Genomic DNA, 21,015 nt, shown 5'->3' on the forward strand with positions numbered 1-21,015 from the left:
ATGGATGGATGGTGGATTGGATGGATGGATGTATGGATGGATGGTGGATTGGATGGATGGATGGATTGATGGGTGGATGGATTGATGGATGGATGATTGGATGGATGGATTGATGGATTGATGGATGAAGCCTTGATGAGCATAAGTGACTTATTTCTTCTTCCAAAAACAAAAAATTATATATATATATTTTTTTTTCTTCTAATTGTCCAGTTATCATCTAAAAGTCACTGCTGATTAAATGTTGACTTAATAGCCTGCCTTTATGAGGATGTGCAGTGACATTCACATTAGCTAGGTGAACAGGTGTTTTGCGTCATAGCTGTTATTATTTAAGTGTGTCTGCATCCAGGACTGTCGATTTTGTGTTAACATTGAATATTTTGCCTCCATATTACTGGATATATTACTGTATCTCTGCACTGTGAGTGTGCATGAGAGACCGCTGGAGTCCTGCAGACTGCTCTAATTAATCTTTGATGACAAGATCTGCAGGAGAGAGCTTCATGGAGCTGAAGCCTCACGGTTTTATTCATGACCAAGCTGAATCATCGTTCTGATTTATAGTACCCGATTGTTCCTCTCGGCATTTTTAGAGGCCTGAATTCTATGGTAATTATACCCAGCGCTCCATGGAGCTCACATCTAACCTCTGCTGATCTTCTCTTGCCTTCAGATCTGTGTCAGCAAAGTGGCCAGAGTTGCAAGTGTAGATGAAAACCCCTGATGTTCAGTGCTCTTATATGCTTATATTTTTATATGCTCACCCTGGCAAAACACAAGCCCACAAGCCTTTTATGGCTCAGCAGTTCTTAGGTATTTTTCGTTTGAGTAAAAGTTTGTCCCAGATGTTTTTAACATTCCATAGGACAAAAACAAAGTACCCTGCAAAAAAGTCAGACACTGTGAGTAAAGAGGTGATGTATATTATGAGAAAATTAGTGTTTTTTGACATTTGATGCATATGCACTTATTGTAGGAGATATTGTTACTCCAAAACTTTGATTAGAAGCATCAACAATGCTTCTAAACAAATGGTTACTGAAAGTAATGGCATTTTTGCTTAATATGAGCAGCAGATTTAAGCAAACATCTTGATTTTGTTCTGGTCCATTGTTATTTAGATTAAACTATTGAGAAATTAGAAATTACACCCACAGGAGCATCTCTCTGTGCAGCATTATAATAGATTTTCAAAAATCCCACAGGCCCCTAATGCATCCTGGGAAAGCTGAAACCACTGGTATGCCCATCAGTGTAATCGATGTAATCTTATCCATGTGCCCTTAGCCTTCAGTCCTGGAGCCATTTGAGCTTCTGTGATTCTCATGGAGGGGTCATATGCTACAGGAGCGAGACCCATACGAATATGTTTCCCGGACGAGGAAGTGTTTTTTTACTCTAGGGGCCATTGAGACTAGATCACGCTACAGAATCTCTTGTTCTGTATTTAAGGATTTAAAATAACATTGGCGCCAATAGCCTTGTGGGCAGCACGTCGACGTGTAGTGCTGTTGCTTTTTGTGCGACCCGAGTTCGAGTCCCGACTCGCGGACCTTTCCCGAACCCGTCCTCCTCTCTCTCTCTCCTATCTGTCTTCCTGTCTATTCTATGCTATCCTATCATAGTAAAGGAAAAAAGTATATAAGTATAGTATAAAAAATAACTTGCCCTCTTAAAAATAAAGGTTTTATAAAAGCATTGATGATTCCATGAAGAACCTTCAACATCCTTGAAACCTTTTCATTGTACAAAAGGTTCTTCAGATTATTAAAATGTTCTTCACACTAAGAAAAAATTGGTTCTTTTAAGAATTTGTTACTGAAAGGTTCTTTTGGGAACCAAAACCAAAAGCTACGAGTTTATGCAATCTTGCAATTCTGACATTTTATTATGTTATATCTCGCATTTAAGAGTTTATATCCAACAAAAAAAGCAATTCCAAATTGCATCTCAATTTTGAGATATAATCTCCCAATTGCGAGTTATAAAGTTAGAATTGCAAGATATAAATGTGTAATTCTGAGAAAAAAGTCAGCTCACAATTCTGACTTCATGAAATTTTACAGAAATTGTGATAGTATCTCATGTTTCTGAGAAAGTCAGAATTGGGAAATAAGTTGCAATGGAAACAAGCTTCCATAGAAACCCCCTTTTGGAACCTTTATTTTTAAAAGTGTAATATCAATGTTCATGTGTGCAGCACTGAGCATTTCTTATTTGAATAAGACGCAGGTTTTTGTACTGAAATACTGCATGCAAAAGTAGCTCTTTAGTGAATTTGTCCTTGTGTCCTTAAATGTGCACATGGGTTTCTGTCTTGCGGCATGTGCTGAGGTTTAAGGTATTCGGGAGGCGGTCGCTTTTCACTGTTTCCAAACACACTCATGCCTGTTCAAAAATAAAAAAAATTTAATTACCAGCAGCCTCTTGTAGCTCTTTTTATAGATCATTTTCCACGATGTCCTCCATACTGCATTTTTTGTCCGAAGATTTATGCTGTGTTCATTTGTAAACAATGTGGTTTGGGAAATGAGCAGTCCGGGAAAATATTGCGGAGACTTGAAATACTTCTTTGAGTAGCTCTTAAAAATCCGTTACCGGAGAAATGACTTTGAGGCAGAGCAGAAGGGACATCAGAAGAGTAGACGCCACTAGACACGGGCAGATGGCGGCTAATGCAGCGTCGCAGGGGATGAGAGGAATGTTCAAGACACGTTTTGGCAGCCTACTTGTTTAGGGTCCTCCTCCAGATTAGGAGCAGATACACACCATGCGACTTTCCATAAATACGGTACACTTTGGTGTCACATTTTTTAAAAGCTTTGGTGACTTAAAAAAAAAAACTTTTTCTCTCCCACCAAAATATGTTTGGCGTTTCTTAAATTCAATTCAATTCACATTTATTTGTATAGCGCTTTTCACAACACACATTAATTCAAAGCAGCTTTACAGAAAATGCATGTGTCTACATTACAATTTAGAGTGATCTGTTCTTAGAGGTAACTGTCTAAGTTATGTATTTCAGAAATATACATATACAAAATCACAGTTAGCAAAAAAGGTATGCATTTAAACAATGTAATAATTTAATGCAGAAACAATGCACTCATTAAAGTAATATTAACTAATACTTTATGAATTCTTAAAACACTTAATACATGTTTCGTTACCTAAATAAAATACCTAGACCTATATAAAATACCAAAACCAATATATATATACTGTATATATTTTAAAAATGTGAAACACAAAATGTATTTTCCCCTTCTGAGGTGACCTGGTGACCAACATTTTCTGAAGGTTAAAGGGATAGTTCTCCCAAAAATGAAAATTCTGTCAGTAATTACTCACCCTCATGTTGTTCCAACCCTGTAAGAACTTCTTTCATCTTCGGAACACGAATTAAGATATTTTTGATTAAATCTGAGAGCTGGATCACTCCTCCATAGGCTTCTAAGGGATTGACACTTGCCAGCCCCAAAAAGTTATTAAAGACATCGTTAAAATAGTCCAAGTGACTACAGTGGCTCAATCTTAAGTTTCTCAAACGACGAGAATACTTTTTGTGCGCAAAAATAACAAAAATAACGACTTTATTTCAACTATTTATTTCCTTCTCTGTGGGCCTCGAGTGAGTTCACGTAGTGTAATAGCGTAAGTGTTTCTGTGTTGTACATCACAGGTAGGCTTTCTATTGGCCGACGCTGGTCATGTGTGTGATGCGTGTGACATTAAACACAGAAGCGCTACGCTGTTAGTCTACGTGAACTCACTCGAGGCCCACAGAGAAGGAAATGAATAGTTGAAATAAAACAGTTATTTTTGCACACAAAAAGTATTCTCGTCGCTTGATAAACTTAAGATTGAGCCACTGTAGTAACTTGGACTATTTTAACGAAGTCTATATTTTTGATATTTAATCAAAAATATCTTAACAACATGAGGGTGAGTAATTACTGACAGAATTTTCATTTTTGGGTGAACTATCCCTTTAAGCCCCTCTTTCCTGACCCAAGTGGTTTTGGCCCCGCTTTGTATCCTGTTCATAGAAAGTGGCACATGGTTTAGATGTTATTGTAGTTAGATGGTATGAGTTAACACACTATGAGCTTCTGGCACTGTTGAGAGCAATACTCACATGCAAAAATGACTTTTCGCAAGTGTGTTTACAAGTTGTAAGAAACTTGAGGTTAAACAGGCAAAGGGTTTAGAAGCGACAGACGAGTTTCAGCTTGTAATTTTTGGAGCTTGTCCCAGTGAAGGTCACTCATGACTTGACATGGTCAGAACTTTTCACACTGATCTGACAGAACACCATGTGAAACCCATCATCTGCTAGAACAAACATTCTGTACTGATAATGAACATTACAGCAGCTCCTCCTTGTCACACTTGTGAAATGTGTCTCTGTATAATCATGTACCTCTGACCTTCACAGATTTAAAGATGCTGGATGTTTTTTTGGATGCTAAAATAATTTTGTTATTCATGCCTTAAAATAGTTTGTATGTAACTCTACACCCTTGCTTCATTTAGTATACGCGGTTCTATATATATATGCAAATTAGCCCCGCCTCCATTTACTCACACCAGCTCAGAGATTTCAAACCGTTTTTTTGAGACTGTCTTTGGTTCACTGCAGTTTTAAGGAGAAAATACTCAGCAATGATGTTGACTTATGAATTTACACATAGTTTGTCTTAAAGCATATTAAAAATACCACAGACATATAAACAATATTAAAACCTTGCTTTTCACCAAGCAAGATATTTCACTGGTTTTGGCCATCCTTCTGTTAGACTGTTTCACAAATGAATTAGGTTGAATAGCTGTCAGCTGTTAAATTTAAGTACACAATTAAATAATACAAATTTTGGTCAACCAATTACCAAAAAAAACTTAATTTTGTTCAGTCTGTGGTGTAAAAAGGTCACATTTGCGATTCAAGAAAAAACACTTAGGCAAAACATAGTCAGGCCAAAGTGTCTGAATCATTTTTTGGTCCCAAATTTTTATAAATATTACTGTTAGTCCGCTGCGGCGCTGTATGAAGATCTTTTGGGTATAATATGTCACTGTTTACTTTACTTTGCTATCCTCACTTGCATAAATGATCTATAGTGTCCTGGACCCACTAGTGAACAAATATCAAAAATGATATCTGGTGTCTGAATAATTTTTGGTTTGACTGTATACAAGAGTCTGGCTAAATGATTTCACACAAATGCTGAAGCTTGTCTGATTAGGTAAATTGTCCTAAATTGCTGTTAGTTAAAGTACAGTAAAAGCTCAGGAAAGATGGAGGCTTGAACCGGCGAACAGTAAACTTAACTTTAATCACAAAATAAACATAAACAACAACATGACCTGGTCCTCTCTCGTCTTCCTCTGTCGTCACTCCTCCTTTTCTCCTTCCAGAGCTCCTCTGTGGGACTCGAGACTGCAGGTGACGCTCCTTAACACACCACCGGCCTCGCTCTATTCCCACGTCTCTCTTCCCCGCTCTGCTTGCCATATAGACACATTTAAAAGTTTGGTCCCACTTTATTTAAGTGGCTTTAAGTACTATGTACTTACATTGAAATTAATAATTTGATACAATGGATTTATTGTGTAGATACATGTTTTTTCATTGCACATATATTGAAAATACCTTCATGTAATTACAGCTGTAATTAATTTATGTGATTACATTTGTAATTACACAGTTGACCCTTCCCTTACACCTTAACCTTCCCTTAAACCTACCCATACCACCACACCTGTCCCTAACCTTACCCGTATCACACCTCAATAGCAGCAAATGTGTTTTACAATACAACCTGAACACAATAAGTACATTGTACTTATTTTTCCATGTAAGTACATAGTACTTAAAGCCACTTAATGTAAAGTGGGACCAAAAGTTCACTTTTGCTGCAGGCACGTATGGTAAAATGCGGCTAAAGAAAGTAGCACACGAGTATCTTCTGCTGTGACAAACCCGGTTACCTGACAGGGAACAGAGCAAGTCACATTCTCTGTAGCCATGGTGATCTGTGGGAAGAGTTTTCCTATGATCTGATTTTTCACAGCCCCCTCTCACCCCCTCAACTAGATGTTATGCAAATGAACGGCTCTCAGAAGTTGGAATGTCGCCCCGGCCGCGTTCCCTTGATCCTGGAAATGAGCAAAAATATGTGAAGATGAAGCAGTAATTCATCTTATCCCGAGGCCTGATCTCGGCACCGTACTTTGGCTTGACGAGAATGTAATTGGTCTCAGTGGGGCTTTGTGAGTATGTGTGGCCGTAGATAAGCTGGTTCAGTTCTCTCACAGATCTTATCTGGTGGATGTGCTGGATACGCACGTTGTCTTCTGCTGCGCCATCATTTTCACCAAACCCTAAATTTAGTGTTTATAGAAGGAAAGTTTTATTCAGACTTGCCCTCTGGGAACGCAAAAGCACTGAATTATATTTTCATCCTTATGTCACTTTAGGGGCTCCGTAGTGTTCTTATTGTTAGCTAAAATGTAAAAAAAAATGCATTTTTAATATATAAATATTAGATGAATATTAGATGACATTTAAAAAACGAATAATGTTGCCTTGCCAATTACCTGAAATATGGTTAGGTTGGATACTAAAAGTTCTAAAACTGAAATTGAAAATAAATTAGAGCTAAATAGAAATATAAAAAATGAATAAAAATGACAAAAGCACGTGACAAAATTACTGAAACTAAAATTAATACTGAAAATATAAAAATAAATGCTAATTCAAAAAATCATAATATTAATAGTATATAAAAGATAACTTTTAGAACTCCTCCCTACACCAAGAGGAACATAGATTTTTTATCAACTTTTTACATATGAATAGATTTTTTACCTAGACGTCTAAAAGGTACGGCAGCAAAAAATATACCTGTTGAATTCTTAAGATCATATAGAGGGTGGCAATGGTCATAAGAAGTTCAATTAAGGTTTTTATACAAAAAAATGTATGATTTAACCACTTGAAATGAATACTAGCACATTTGGAACTAGAAATTTACCATAGAACATAGGAAAAGTCCATGTCATGAATAATAATTAGACAGTTGCCTTCTCATTGGATTAGATCCACACAGCCTGATGAATAATTATGAGACACTACGACTATAGTGTATGTTGACTTGACAGTCCAAGTAAAAAAAATAAATGAATAAAGATCTAAAATAAATGTGTTTAAGTTTTTCATGACCTTTAAAGAACCCCCACCATGGTAACATGGCAAGATTTTTCAGAATACATTCAAGCAATCTAGTATAGAATCAGCTATGTGAATGTAATTAAGTTCATTTTCTCTCTCTATTTATAAAACATGTTATTTTCACTTTTTAAGGTCAGGCCATGATGACCGTCATGGGTTTATCTCCGATCATTGGTTGTAAAGATAAAGATAAAGCATATCCAATAGAGTGTCACCATGGTGACAGAGCTGATCAGATGCTGCGCTGCCGTATAAACCAGATTTACAAAGACTAACTGTGGTGAAGAGGAAGACAGTCTGACTGTATTTTAATGAATAAAACATACAGTATGCTTTGCTTTTGCTCGTTTAGCTCTTGCTCTTGCTATTGACACTTTTATGATAGTATCCTTTTTAACGGACAGATTAATATTTGACACAAGTCTGTAAGTTATGAATATAAGCTACCTTCTATTGTAACACTGCTTAATTCTTTCCCCGCCAGTGTTTTTTTTTTTTTTTTTTTAGTTGCAAGCCAGCGCCAGCATTTATAAAATATATATTTTTTATTTCATGGCCCCCAGAATATATATTTGAGCATGCAATGTATCTAAAGAAAGAACAAAGCCTCATTTTATTCTAGCTTCATGTATTTTTTTTTTATCAACACTTCAATGTGGGTCAATTTCATGAAAAAGCAGCATTTTGAACAAAAAGCTGAGAAAATTGTGTTTTTGTCTAAGGCTACATTCACACTGTCAGTCCAAATTTGTTTATCTGAATGGAATTTAATCTCTTTGTTTACACCACAACAATGTACTTAAAACTGATTATTTTTTCCTTTGCGTTTTTCACGTACTGACAATAACATTGTCAAAACGATCCCTGTTCACATGTGTCCGCGAAAACGACTAAAACGCTGCATTATTCATGCCAGGCCAGTAGCTGGCGATGTTACTTTGTAAAGAAACACTACACCCCTATAGACTGAACATGTAATAAACATGTGGATAACGACACCATTTTCACAAATTCACATTTTTGCAGTTTAAACAGAGTAATGTTTTCAAAAACTTGAACACTGAAACACTGAATCCTGTTTTCAAATGTTTACATTTTCAGGCCCCCATATTGCTGTTGTCAAGTAAATAAATTAGAGCGGTCAGACTGAAACGGATTTCCAGAAAACCGACCACATGAATGTAGCTCAAAATAGATTTTTAAAAATTGCATTTCATTAGATTTTGCCATTCACACTTGCTAAATAATATGATTGGATTCTAATTGGATATGGACAAAAACTGGATTTGGACTGACAGTCTACAAGGCCTAAAGACTACGTCCAGACTAGACTGTACGGAGTAGATTGTGTCAATCAACACACCCAAAGCTTGCTTCCTGGGTCGACATTTCATTCAGTAACGTTAGGCACTTTTGCTTTATATGCTGTTTAATGTTTGATGATCGTGTTAGATTACGTGTGCATAAGCAATGCTTCTATCGCTTGTTTCTGCTTCTTCTTCGCCTGTCCTTTGATCAGGAGATTCTATACATTTTCAGAAGATGCGTAATAACATAACGTATAAGAGTGATAACATGGATTGCCATAAAATTCCGTCAATGGCGGGGAAAGAGTTACTGTTTTAAAGGTGGCTATACTGTGTAATTTTGAACCATTTTTTATCACTTATAATGTTTTTCAAGGCATCTTGCACCAAAAAATGTAGTTTTCTTGAAAATGTTCCACTCTTCCTCTAACCCTTAAATTTTGCTACCGTACTTTTAAGAATTCTGTATGTTAATGACTTTTATTATGACTGATTAACCTCTTTGTATTGGTATAGTTCATACTGTCATTCATCAGGGCAAGTTAAATAGCTGACTACTGAATATGCATTAATATGTAAATGTGAGAGGTCATATGTTAATGTGGTCATGATTTCAGCTTAGTTTCCATAAATGGTCTTGGTGGACTGTTGAGGAACAGTTACTTTGATTAATTAGTCAATCAATCATAGCATGTTTGATTTTGAAATTTTTAATCAGTTGACTAACACTATGGTGCAACATTTTTATTCTTTTATAAGGACACCACACCAGGGAAGTCTTTTTGTGACTCTGAAACTGAACGTTTTTGTAATATGTGTTTATGTGTTGAGCTTGTGTTGCAACATCTCTGAAATGTTATAGTGCACTTGATTTCATTTCATGCGATTGTCAAAAAACTGGACACAGGCGGCTTACATTCAGTCTTTGTTTATTCAGTCTGGCCTTGTCTCATGAATGTCTCCGTGTTCAAAGACTCACCCATAGATGGACTTCCTTATTTCAAAAACAAACTCATGAGAAATAGTCCAGTGATCCTGTTCCTCATCTGACTCTTCAGTTACTAAGCAGTTGAGGGGGGAAACCAAAGCTCTCCTTTTTTGCTTAGTTGTGATGATGACCATGTATAGACAATATTATTGTGAATCTCTGATCTGCAGAATGAACTTTTTTACACTGAAATACCGGTCTCGATCACAGCCTCATATAGTTGTTGTTTATGCAGACGTTCAGTCGGCTGCACAGATGCCTCTTCTTTGGATCTGGGCGGTTAGTAAAGCACAAGAGTTTATTCTGTGTGTTGTTCTCTTTCTGTCTTTCTCCATCTGTCCACACATTGACAGAGGAAGTGGTCATTCCTCCATCTGTATCACATCTCTCTTGATTAGACGTGTAAAGAAAAAAGAGTGTGAGGTCTACCACTTCACAGCTGACATAAAGACATTATTTCTATTTTATGTTACGTGAATGTGGTTTTTAGAGGTGAATCTTATGAAAACTGCCAAGAAATGTCCGGCCATATTTCACATCCCAGATTTGCAACTTGCGAAAACCTACGACACTGTGCAGGATCTTTTCCCCCTCTTCTTTCCATAATATTTCACATCAAAATCTTTTTCCATTGTGACATTATTTAAATGCCAGTTAAGTGCATCTACCCCAGAAAATCATTATAATTAGTATTAATTATTAGGTATAAATATTAGTTTATCTTAATTCAGTGTAAAGAACTTTTGTAAAGTACAATTAAAAATATATATTATAATTAAATAGTAAGATTTTTGTACTCTATTTAGTTTATGCTTATAATAATAATAATTATTATTATTTTGGCCTGGCATACTGTATTACAGTAATAAGAATAATGCATATATGCATTATGGTAATGATATTTTTTATGATATATTTTTTGCCACAATGCAAAAATTCTTAAAGAAAAAATAATAAAATAGGCTTAATTTTCTTCATGCAAAACATTATGGGCTCTATCTTGCACCCGGCGCAAATTACTTTGTACACTGACGCATATATCATTCCCATTTTGCACCCGCGCAAAGCGGGCTTTTCTCTGCACAGACACACGTCGGTAAACTAGGAAATGAACCTGCACTCTCTGGGCTGGTCGGCGCAACAAGGAGGCTTGTTTCGGCGCAAACATTCCCTAGTGCTATTTTGCAGTTCCAGAAAACAATTCCGCCACTGACCAAAAAAAACCTAGTCTAAAGTCAGTGGCGCGTTGTGCGTTGTTCATAATGCTATTTTAAGCACGCATGCTTGGCCATAATGTAGCTATGCACAACGCGCATACACTTTGATTCTCTCATCAACACAGATGCAGCAGTTTTTATTTTTGCAAATCACACATTATAACAAGGAAAAATATTACCACACGAGGGAATCATTGTGGTGTCCATGAAGATGTGAAAAAATAGGCATAAATCTAGCTTACACATTTACCCTAATTTTTCAGGCAAATTGTAGTAATGACGGATAAGACCTGTTTGCCCAATAGTGGCAAGACACATATGTATATAAGGAAATCTGACAAATTAGTTTGTCCGTCAAGAAACAGGAAAAAAAAAATCTGAAGACTGCGAAATCACCTTTACCATAATGTAAGTACATTAAAAACCTTACTCTTTAACTTATCAGTTAAGTTGAGCTTTCTCATATTTGTTTCTATTGATTTGGGTAGGTTTGTCCCATCCCCAATGTCACTTCTCTTTCTTTTACGGCCCTGACGAGAACATCGATCTCCTCGGCTGTGAACCGATTCTGAAGTGCGCCTGGTAAATGCGCCATAATAATAACAATCCGCCATGCAACATGCGCACCTGCTCTTAAAGGGTATGTTAGATGGCGCTCTGATTGGTTTATTTCACGTTACGCCCAAACCACACCTATGAATAATGAAGCTACTTCAGACCAACCCCTTTTAAACTTGCGTCGAACGCAAGAGTCATTTATCCCGCCGGTAAAATAGCAACAACGCCCAAGACCTGCCCACAAAGTTACTTGCGCTTCGCGCTTGACACTTGCATTTTAGATCGTTAAAATAGAGCCCATCCTCTTACTTTTTCATTCTGATTTTGTGGTCAAATATGACCCAGACATTTCCTTTTCCTTCTTTAAATGGACATAGTCGAGGATGATCAATGATGATTTTCTTTGCAGAATGTTTTGCAATGCTTTTAAAAACAGTTAAAGTGTTGAAGTGAGCTGAGAGTTCTAGACTAGCTGAAAGCATTTCCATTTAAGGTGAGACACGGCAGGCAAAAACATTGTTTTTTTTTTCACTGATCAATTTTGAGATTTTGGGCTACTTGTCTTCAATAACATGTCTTCTTTCAGACTTGTGCTGAAAAAAGTCCAAAATACACATTTAGGTCTTTATTTAAGATCCAAGATCCAAGATGGCGCCGCGGATGGCTGCCTCGGTGTGGAGCTCTCCAGCTATTGTGTTGTTTTTGTTCGTTTGTTCTGCGTTTAGTCATTCTTTTCCTATCAGTTTCACCAAAGACGAACTACTGGACATTAGGAAACACACACCAGAAACCTTTTCTACAGTTTTTGATTATTCGGACGTTTTGCTGGACATTCTCGTCGGAGGGGCAGCGGTGTTGTTCAAACGCGCGTTCAGACGCAAACGCGGGAAGCGTGCCGGCGCGCTGGTTAAACTCCGCGAGCGCGGCCTGCGCACTGCACTCCCCAGCATTCATCTCGCGAATCTCCGATCCCTTCCTAACAAAACGGATGAACTTCTTCTCCTCACCCACACTAACAAGGATTTTTTTAACTCTGCTGCTTTGTGCTTCACTGAAACCTGGCTGAGTGAAGCCATACCGGACAACGCAATACATCTGCCGGGCTTCCAGCTGTTCCGAGCGGATCGCATCGCGGAGCTAACAGGGAAAACGAGAGGTGGTGGATTGTGTTTCTACATTAACGAAAGTTGGTGTTCAGATGTAACAACACTGAAGAAGATGTGCTCTCCTAATTTAGAGGCACATTTCATAAACTGTAAACCCTTCTACTCGCCTCGGGAATTTTCCTCTTTCATTCTCGTGAATGTTTACATCCCTCCAGACGCGTGCGTGAGCGCGGCGCTACAACAGCTGGCTGAACAAATATCTGAAACGGAACAAAGGTACCCAGACTCTCTTTTAATCATTCTTGGGGATTTTAACAAAGCAAATCTTTCCCGTGAACTACCAAAATACAGACAGCACGTTACATGTCCCACCAGAGACAGTAATATACTGGACCACTGTTACACCACAATAAGGAATGCGTATCACTCCGTCCCACGGGCAGCTTTGGGGCTCTCTGATCACTGTTTGGTTCATCTCATACCGACCTACAGGCAGAAACTGAAATCAGCTAAACCTGGAATAAGGACTGTAAAAAGATGGACTAATGAAGCAGAGCAGAATCTACAGGCCTGCTTTGATTGCACTGATTGGACTGTTTTTGAAGCTGCTACCAATGATCTGGATGAGCTCACAGATACTGTAACATCATATATAAGTTTCTGTGAGGATACATGCATTCCTACCAGGACATTCTTATCATTCACTAATGATAAACCATGGTTTACTGGGAAACTCAAACACCTTCGTCATGCAAAAGAGGATGCTTACAGAAGTGGGGATAAAATCTTGTATAACCAGGCCAGAAACAGATTGACAAAGGAGATCAGAGTTGCTAAAAGGAACTACTCTGATAAACTGAAAAACCAGTTTTCATCCAACGACCCATCATCAGTCTGGAATGGCCTGAGGAACATTACCAACTACAAGTCACCATCCCCTCGATCTGTGGACAATCAACACCAGGCTGACGATTTAAATTCATTTTACTGTCGGTTTGAAAAGCCCTCATTCACACCACACACCCGGTCTGATCTGCACTTCACACATTCAGCATCACCTCCTGTTCTCCAATTATCACTCCCCCCTCCTGCCATCCAACCTGAGCTTAAGGTCTGTGTGGAGGACGTGAGCCGAGTCTTCAAAAAACAGAAGACTAGGAAAGCCTCAGGCCCAGACGGCATCTCATCTGCTTGTTTAAAAGCCTGCGCTGACCAACTGGCCCCGGTCTTCACGCAGATCTTCAACAGATCATTGGAGCAGTGTGAAGTTCCCTGCTGCTTCAAACGCTCCACTATCATTCCTGTCCCCAAAAAACCCAAAATCACTGGACTTAATGACTACAGACCTGTCGCTCTCACGTCTGTGGTCATGAAGTCGTTTAAAAAAATGGTGCTGGCCCACCTGAAGGACATCACTGGACCCCTGCTGGATCCCTTTCAGTTTGCTTACAGAGCAAACAGGTCTGTGGATGATGCAGTCAACATGGGACTGCATTATATCCTGCAACATCTCGACAGACCAGGGACTTATGCAAGGATCCTCTTTGTGGACTTCAGTTCGGCCTTCAATACCATCATGCCTGGTCTTCTCACAGCCAAACTGACCCAGCTCTCCATACCATCCTCGATCTGTCAGTGGATCACCAGCTTCCTGACGGACCGGCAGCAGCGAGTGAGACTGGGGAAACACACATCCAAGACACTCACAATAAGCACTGGTGCTCCCCAAGGGTGCGTTCTCTCCCCACTGCTCTTCTCCCTGTACACTAATGACTGCACTTCTAAAGACCCCACTGTCAAGCTCCTGAAATTTGCAGACGACACCACTGTCATCGGTCTCATCCGAAACGGTGACGAGTCTGCTTACAGACTGGAGGTTGAACAGCTGGCTGCCTGGTGCAGTTATAACAACCTTGAGCTGAACACGCTCAAAACAGTGGAGATGATCGTGGACTTCAGGAGGAACAGCTCAGCACTCCCCCCACTCACCATCATGAACAGCACTGTGGAAGCAGTGGAGTCATTCAGGTTCCTGGGCACTATCATCTCTCAGGACCTGAAGTGGGACAATCACATTGACTCCACTGTGAAAAAGGCCCAGCAGAGACTGTACTTCCTTCGCCAGCTGAGGAAGTTCAACCTGCCACAGGATCTGCTGATTCAGTTCTACTCAGCCGTCATTGAGTCTGTCTTGTGCGCTTCCATCACTGTCTGGTTTGGTTCAGCTACCAAATCAGACATCAGGAGACTACAACGGACAGTCCGGACTGCGGAGAGGATTATTGGTGCCCCCCTGCCAAACCTCCAGGACCTGTACTCTTCCAGAGTGAGGAGGAGAGCAGGTAAAATCATCACAGACTCCACTCACCCTGGACACCACCTGTTTGAACTGTTACCGTCAAGACGGAGACTCAGATCACTGGCCACAAGAACATCTCGGCACAGGAACAGTTTCTTCCCACAGGCCATTTCCCTCCTGAACAGTTAACACTCCTCCCAAGGCATATGCCTGTAAGTGCAATACTCCCACTGTTTAGTGCAATATCCCACAACTCAGGTGATACTTATATGTAGATTTATTTATTTATAATATTCAAAACACTGTAAATAGGTTCATAATCTGTAAATCTGAAAATGTCTATTCTGACTAAACCCAACTGTGATAGTTTTATTCTCATATATTTATATTTTTATTTTTTATTCTTATAATTTGTAGTATTATGTTTCATGTTGTATTTGTATATGTCCACTGGAAGCCTCAGTACCAAAACAAATTCCTTGTGTGTGCAAGCACACTTGGCAATAAAGCTCTTTCTGATTCTGATTCTGATTCTGATTCTGATTGTACTACACTTTGTCTGTTTGTGTGTAAATTTCATCTAAATTCATCTAAAGTTAAATTCATCATGAATTCACTTAAATTCATCAAAAGTCATCCCGCTGCTCTGATCGCTTTCTGCACCGTCATCACACACACCGTTAGAAAGCTCTCTCTCTCCTTTGCAATGCTGTCGGATCCAAATATGGTCATTTCTTGTTTATCAGCAACCAATCATGAAAGTAAAACGGGCAATTTAACTCGAAATGCGCAATCTCATCAAATATACACTATAAATTAACCCACTATATATACAAAACAATTACATTACACAACACACTTCAGTTTTTGTATAATATAATTACTATATAATACTAAACAAAACAAATCAAAATTGTGGGATCCTAAAGTGGTTGTGTGTCCCTCAGGCAGATTCACCTGTGTGATGGACTGTTGATGTGTGGTTTTGATGTTTTGAGTGTTGTTTTGGATGTTATGATCAGTGATGGATGAAGCAATGATGAGTTTTGGATGTTAAACAATGTGATGCATGGATTTTAATGGACCTAAAGCATATTTTGTCTGTAATTCATGGCTTTCAATAGAAATTAGTGGAATTTTGTCATAAAAATCTTTAAAGGCCGTTTGTTGATATATCATTCTTGGCTGATTTATATAACAATTTTTTGCCTAAAAATAGTGCGGAAATCTATTTTTTAAGGCTATTGGCTATTTCCGATTTACAGGGTAACAAAAGGAGATATTCATAATCCCCTCTGTTAATGTGTTTTCATTGAATAATATATCAACAAAATTAAAAAATAATATTGAACCTTGTTTTTTTCAATGGTCATATTTGTCACTTATTTGTCACTTAAAATATATGCAAATTAGCGCATATTTAATTAGATATAGTCTGATTAGCATATTTAAACATAAAATTACAGAAAACTTGCAATACATTTTTTTCTCCTATTCGTGTTTGTAATCAACTTGTAAAGTTTCATGGTGATATCTGTAAGTTAAAATGTTTACCCTATTCACCTGTAGTGTCTCGCCTTAATAAACAAACATGCTAGAGATGGGTTATTCCAGTTCTGTGGAAATCTGCAACGCTTTCTAATAGAGTCCTTGGGTTAATGATCTTTCAAATCCTCTGGTGTTGTGCTGGTTATTATTCCTAACTAATATGTCGTGACATAAAACAGGAATGAAGGCAGGAACTAGAGGATGTAAAAGCATGCCATTCAATAGAAATGTTTATCTACACACACACACACACACTCACGCTTGCCTGAGCTGGTCTAAACATCATCAGTCTCACACATAGGACATTCTGCCAGGACATTACATCTTTGTGTTTTTCTCACATGTGGCGTTCTATAAATTCCCGTAATATGAGTATTTCTCGTCTCTCAGGCATAAGCGGACTGTACGTGCTTTCATGTGTTTTGTTTTCATACTTGAGTTGAGTGCCAATTAATCTGAGGGATAGATAGATCACGGTTCTAGGGTCACGGTTTTCGGTTCTGTACGGTTCTTGTTGTTATTTTTTTCTTTTAATCTTTAACACTCTAGAAATGTACTTCAGCATATGATATAGGCTATAGCTTAATTCTCCACAATTCAGGATACAGCATTAAAAAAAATGTATATCATGTAATCATGCACAAACTGAATTTGACTTGACTTTAAGCAGATTATTGAGACCATTTCTGAGGAAAGCTAGGTGACATTTTGATACAGCAAGAGAGAAGACATTGATGAAATGCTTTTGTTTATTTGGCAAAAAAGGAGAATGTGTATTGCTATCTCTACAGGGAATTATGTACATTTTTAGCACACAAAGATTAAAATTAACTTGCATTTATCAAACTGTCAACGTCAGTGTAGCTCTTACAAAATGTTTATCTTTTAAAAGAAAAAGAGAGAAACTCTTAAAGCACTATCTTTCAAATAAGTCAAAATATGTTTCACATAATTGCCTATAATGGGGCTATAACAATAGCAAAGGCATAACCATAAAGAGAAACATAAGTTCAACCTCAACACAAAAGCAGTATCAACAATCCTTCTATTCCCTGAGAGTGAGGATACATTTTTTTCACTTGAAATCGGTCTGTGCAGCGCCGGTTCAAGTCGAACAAGCCTCATATGTATGTCCATTGTCCACACATCTCTTATTACGCGCGAAAAGTAAACACACTGTCTGAGGTCACGGGCACGAGGTTACATTGCGCATGCGTCGAACTGTGCGACGCACACACGCACCGAACCAAGACAAGCAAACCGAACGGTTCGGATGTTTTTTCATGTACCGTGCCACCCCTAATAGATACCATCATTCCTTCTGTTCTGGAAGATTGTGTTGTTTTCATGTAGAGGAAGTTTTTTGCTTAAACAATTCTGAATTCTCAGTAGATGTAGATGAACCTGTCCTAAATAACATTGGCTCTTCACTGCAAAGTGGTATTTTAAAGTACTGTGTTTTAAAACCATAGTGGTACATGATTGACAATTGACATTTGTTCAAATAATGGAACTGTAGGCCAGTGGGAGCTCTTGAACCGTTTATTGCACTGAATCACTATGACCGACTTGCGTAGATTAATAGTTTTTTACAATGGATTTTTATGAGAAAACATTATGAAGAGGCTTTTTAATTTGAAATGCAAATGAAAAAGTGGTTGATGTAGAAAGGAAGCTGCAATACAGCCTGTCCAATGATATCATCTGTAATATTTTAGTAGTAGCGACTGAAGTGTAGGCGGCTGATTGATCGAATACACTGATTCATTATGTTTTTTTCTAATCTGGCCTTTTTGAAACCTTTTGACTAGTTGTATTGACTACATTTGATTTATATAGTAGTGGTCTCAGGCTGTCTACTGTATGTCTGCTCATGAAACATTTCCCAGAATTATTAAGTTAAGTGCCCAGTATTATCAAAGCTGTTTGCAATAGAGGAATTTCAGAGATGTGTCAATTTGTGAGCTGTGACTTTTTCTATGTGGTAACCAAATGGAAAGTTTTATTTCTCAGAGATTGCTCTTTCATAGCTCTGGAGGCTTCAATGAGTCGCATGCGTTCTGGCAGGTTTGGGAGTTTTAGTACACTGTATACTAATATATACTCCATGTCTGCTAGAAGAAATTCAGAACTCAAAATGTAAAAGAGCCATCAAACAAATCAACATGAATATATTAATGGACTGGAATATTACCAGATACCAGATCACAATAGCGACAGGTTTAGTGATATGTTTTTTTTTCTCCAATATATACTATTGCAAAATAGTATGTGTGTATGTATATATATATATATATATATATATATATATATATATATATACATACACACACACACACACACACACACACACACACACCGGTCACTTTATTAGGTACACCTTGCTAGTACCGGGTTGGACCCCTTTTGCCTCCAGAAATGCCTTAATTCATGTTCATCCATGATGCGAATCTCCCATTCCACCACATCTCAAAGCTGCTCTATTGGATTGAGATCTGGTGGCTGTGGAGGCCATTTTAGTTTAGAGAACTCATAGTCATGTTCAAGACACCAGTTTAAGATGATTTGAACTTTGTGACATTGTGTGTTATCCTGCTGTAAGTAGTCATCAGAAGACGGGTCCACTATGGTCATAAAGGGATGGACATGGTCAGCAACAATACTCAGGTACTCTGTGGAGATGCTCAATTGGTATTAAAAGGCCCAAAGTGTGGCCTGAAAATATCCCAGACACCATTACACCACCAGAAGCAGCCTGAACTGTTGATACAAGTCAGGATAGATCTATGCTTTTGTGTTGTTTACGACAATTTCTGGCCCTACCATCTGACTGCCGCAGCAGAAATTGAGACTCATCAGACCAGACAATGTTTTTACAATGTTCTATTGATTTTGGTGAGCCTGTGTGAATTGCTTCAGTTTCCTGTTCTCAGCTGACAGGAGTGGCACCAGTGTGTCTTCAGAGATGCTCTTCTGCTTCAAGGTTTGACATGTTGTGTGTTCAGAGATACTCTTCTGCTTCAAGGTTCGACATTTTGTGTGTTCAGAGATGCTCTTCTGCTTCAAGGTTCGACATGTTGTGTGTTCAGAGATGCTCTTCTGCTTCAAGGTTCGACATGTTGTGTGTTCAGAGATGCTCTTCTGCTTCAAGGTTCGACATGTTGTGTGTTCAGAGATGCTCTTCTGCTTCAAGGTTCGACATGTTGTGTGTTCAGAGATGCTCTTCTGCTTCAAGGTTCGACATGTTGTGTGTTCAGAGATGCTCTTCTGCTTCAAGGTTCGACATGTTGTGTGTTCAGAGATGCTCTTCTGCTTCAAGGTTCAACATGTTGTGTGTTCAGAGATGCTCTTCTGCTTCAAGGTTCGACATTTTGTGTGTTCAGAGATGCTCTTCTGCTTCAAGGTTCGACATGTTGTGTGTTCAGAGATGCTCTTCTGCTTCAAGGTTCGACATGTTGTGTGTTCAGAGATGCTCTTCTGCTTCAAGGTTCGACATGTTGTGTGTTCAGAGATGCTCTTCTGCTTCAAGGTTCGACATGATGTGTTTTCAGAGATGCTCTTCTGCTTCAAGGTTCGACATGATGTGTGTTTAGAGATGCTCTTCTGCTTCAAGGTTCGACATGTTGTGTGTTTAGAGATGCTCTTCTGCAGACCTCGGTTGTAACGAGAGATTATTTGAGGTACTGTTGTCTTAATATCAGCTGAACCAGTCTGGCCATTCACCTCTGACCTCTGGCATCATCAAGGCATTTCACTCACAGAACTGTCGCTCACTGGATATTTTCTCTTTTTTGGATCATTCTCTGTAAACCCTAGAGATGGTTGTGCATGAAAATCCCAGTAGATCTGATGCTCAGTTTGAAGTTCAGCAGATCGTCTTGACTGTGTCTACATGCCTAAATGTATTGAGTTCCTAGCATGTGATTGGCTGATTAGATATTCAAATTAATGAGCAGTTGGACAGTGGTCGATAAGTGTATATACATATACACACACTGGTGGTCAAAAGTTTGGAATAATTAAGATCGAAACTAAAGACTGAAGTAATGGCTGATGAAAATTCAGCTTTGCCAACACAGGAGTAAATTACATTTTAAAATATATTAAAACAGAAAACGGTTCAGGAACAGGACTTAGTGCAGAAAATTGTCTAGCTGTCATTATATTTTAGGAAAGAGGTCCTTAAAACCATCATGTTTAGTGGTCCTTGGCATCAAAGTGTAAGAACCCTATCATATAGATTTTGAGGGTGGGTGCTTTTGACCTTCATAACACCATGCACCCTGGTATCGTGGCTGCAAGTTTTGCATAATGCAAATATCTAATATGTTTAATTCCTCAGCACAGCAGACACCCAGCATTTAGTTTCTCTCAGAACTTGATGCCTGAAGTGGCTATTGAAAATGGTTGAATATGACTGCTATTCCTGTTATGACTATTCAAATATTTGCAATGCATAATGCGGGGATATTTTTCGGGGATAGCAGTGATTCAGCTGTTTCTGTAGCCAGACGTCTTCTGTGGTAAACATTTACACTGAGAGATAGTGAAGAGAGAGGTGGAGGCCTGTGATAAAAGATGTACGTCAGCACAGAGAAATAAATCTCGTCTTTTTAAGAGGGCCGAGGAGAAAGGAGGAATTATCTGTGTGTGCGCGCGCGTGTGTGTGTGTGTGTGTGTGTGTGTGTGTGTGTGTGTGTGTGTGTGTGTGTGTGTGTGTGTGTGTGTGTGTGTGTGTGTGTGTGTGTGTGTGTG

General features: G+C 38.5%; 1 protein-coding gene across 27 annotated transcripts in view; it reads left to right on the forward strand.

Moving 5' to 3' along the window:
* The window catches only part of rims2a (regulating synaptic membrane exocytosis 2a), a 217,818-nt gene that overhangs the window by 187,386 nt on the left and 9,417 nt on the right, over positions 1-21,015 (forward strand). The gene's annotated exons all lie outside the window — the stretch shown is intronic.

This window comes from Siphateles boraxobius, unplaced genomic scaffold (assembly GCF_051911475.1).
Source record: "Siphateles boraxobius isolate OS27281-9 unplaced genomic scaffold, OSU_SipBor_1 68, whole genome shotgun sequence".
Lineage (NCBI taxonomy): Eukaryota > Metazoa > Chordata > Actinopteri > Cypriniformes > Leuciscidae > Siphateles > Siphateles boraxobius.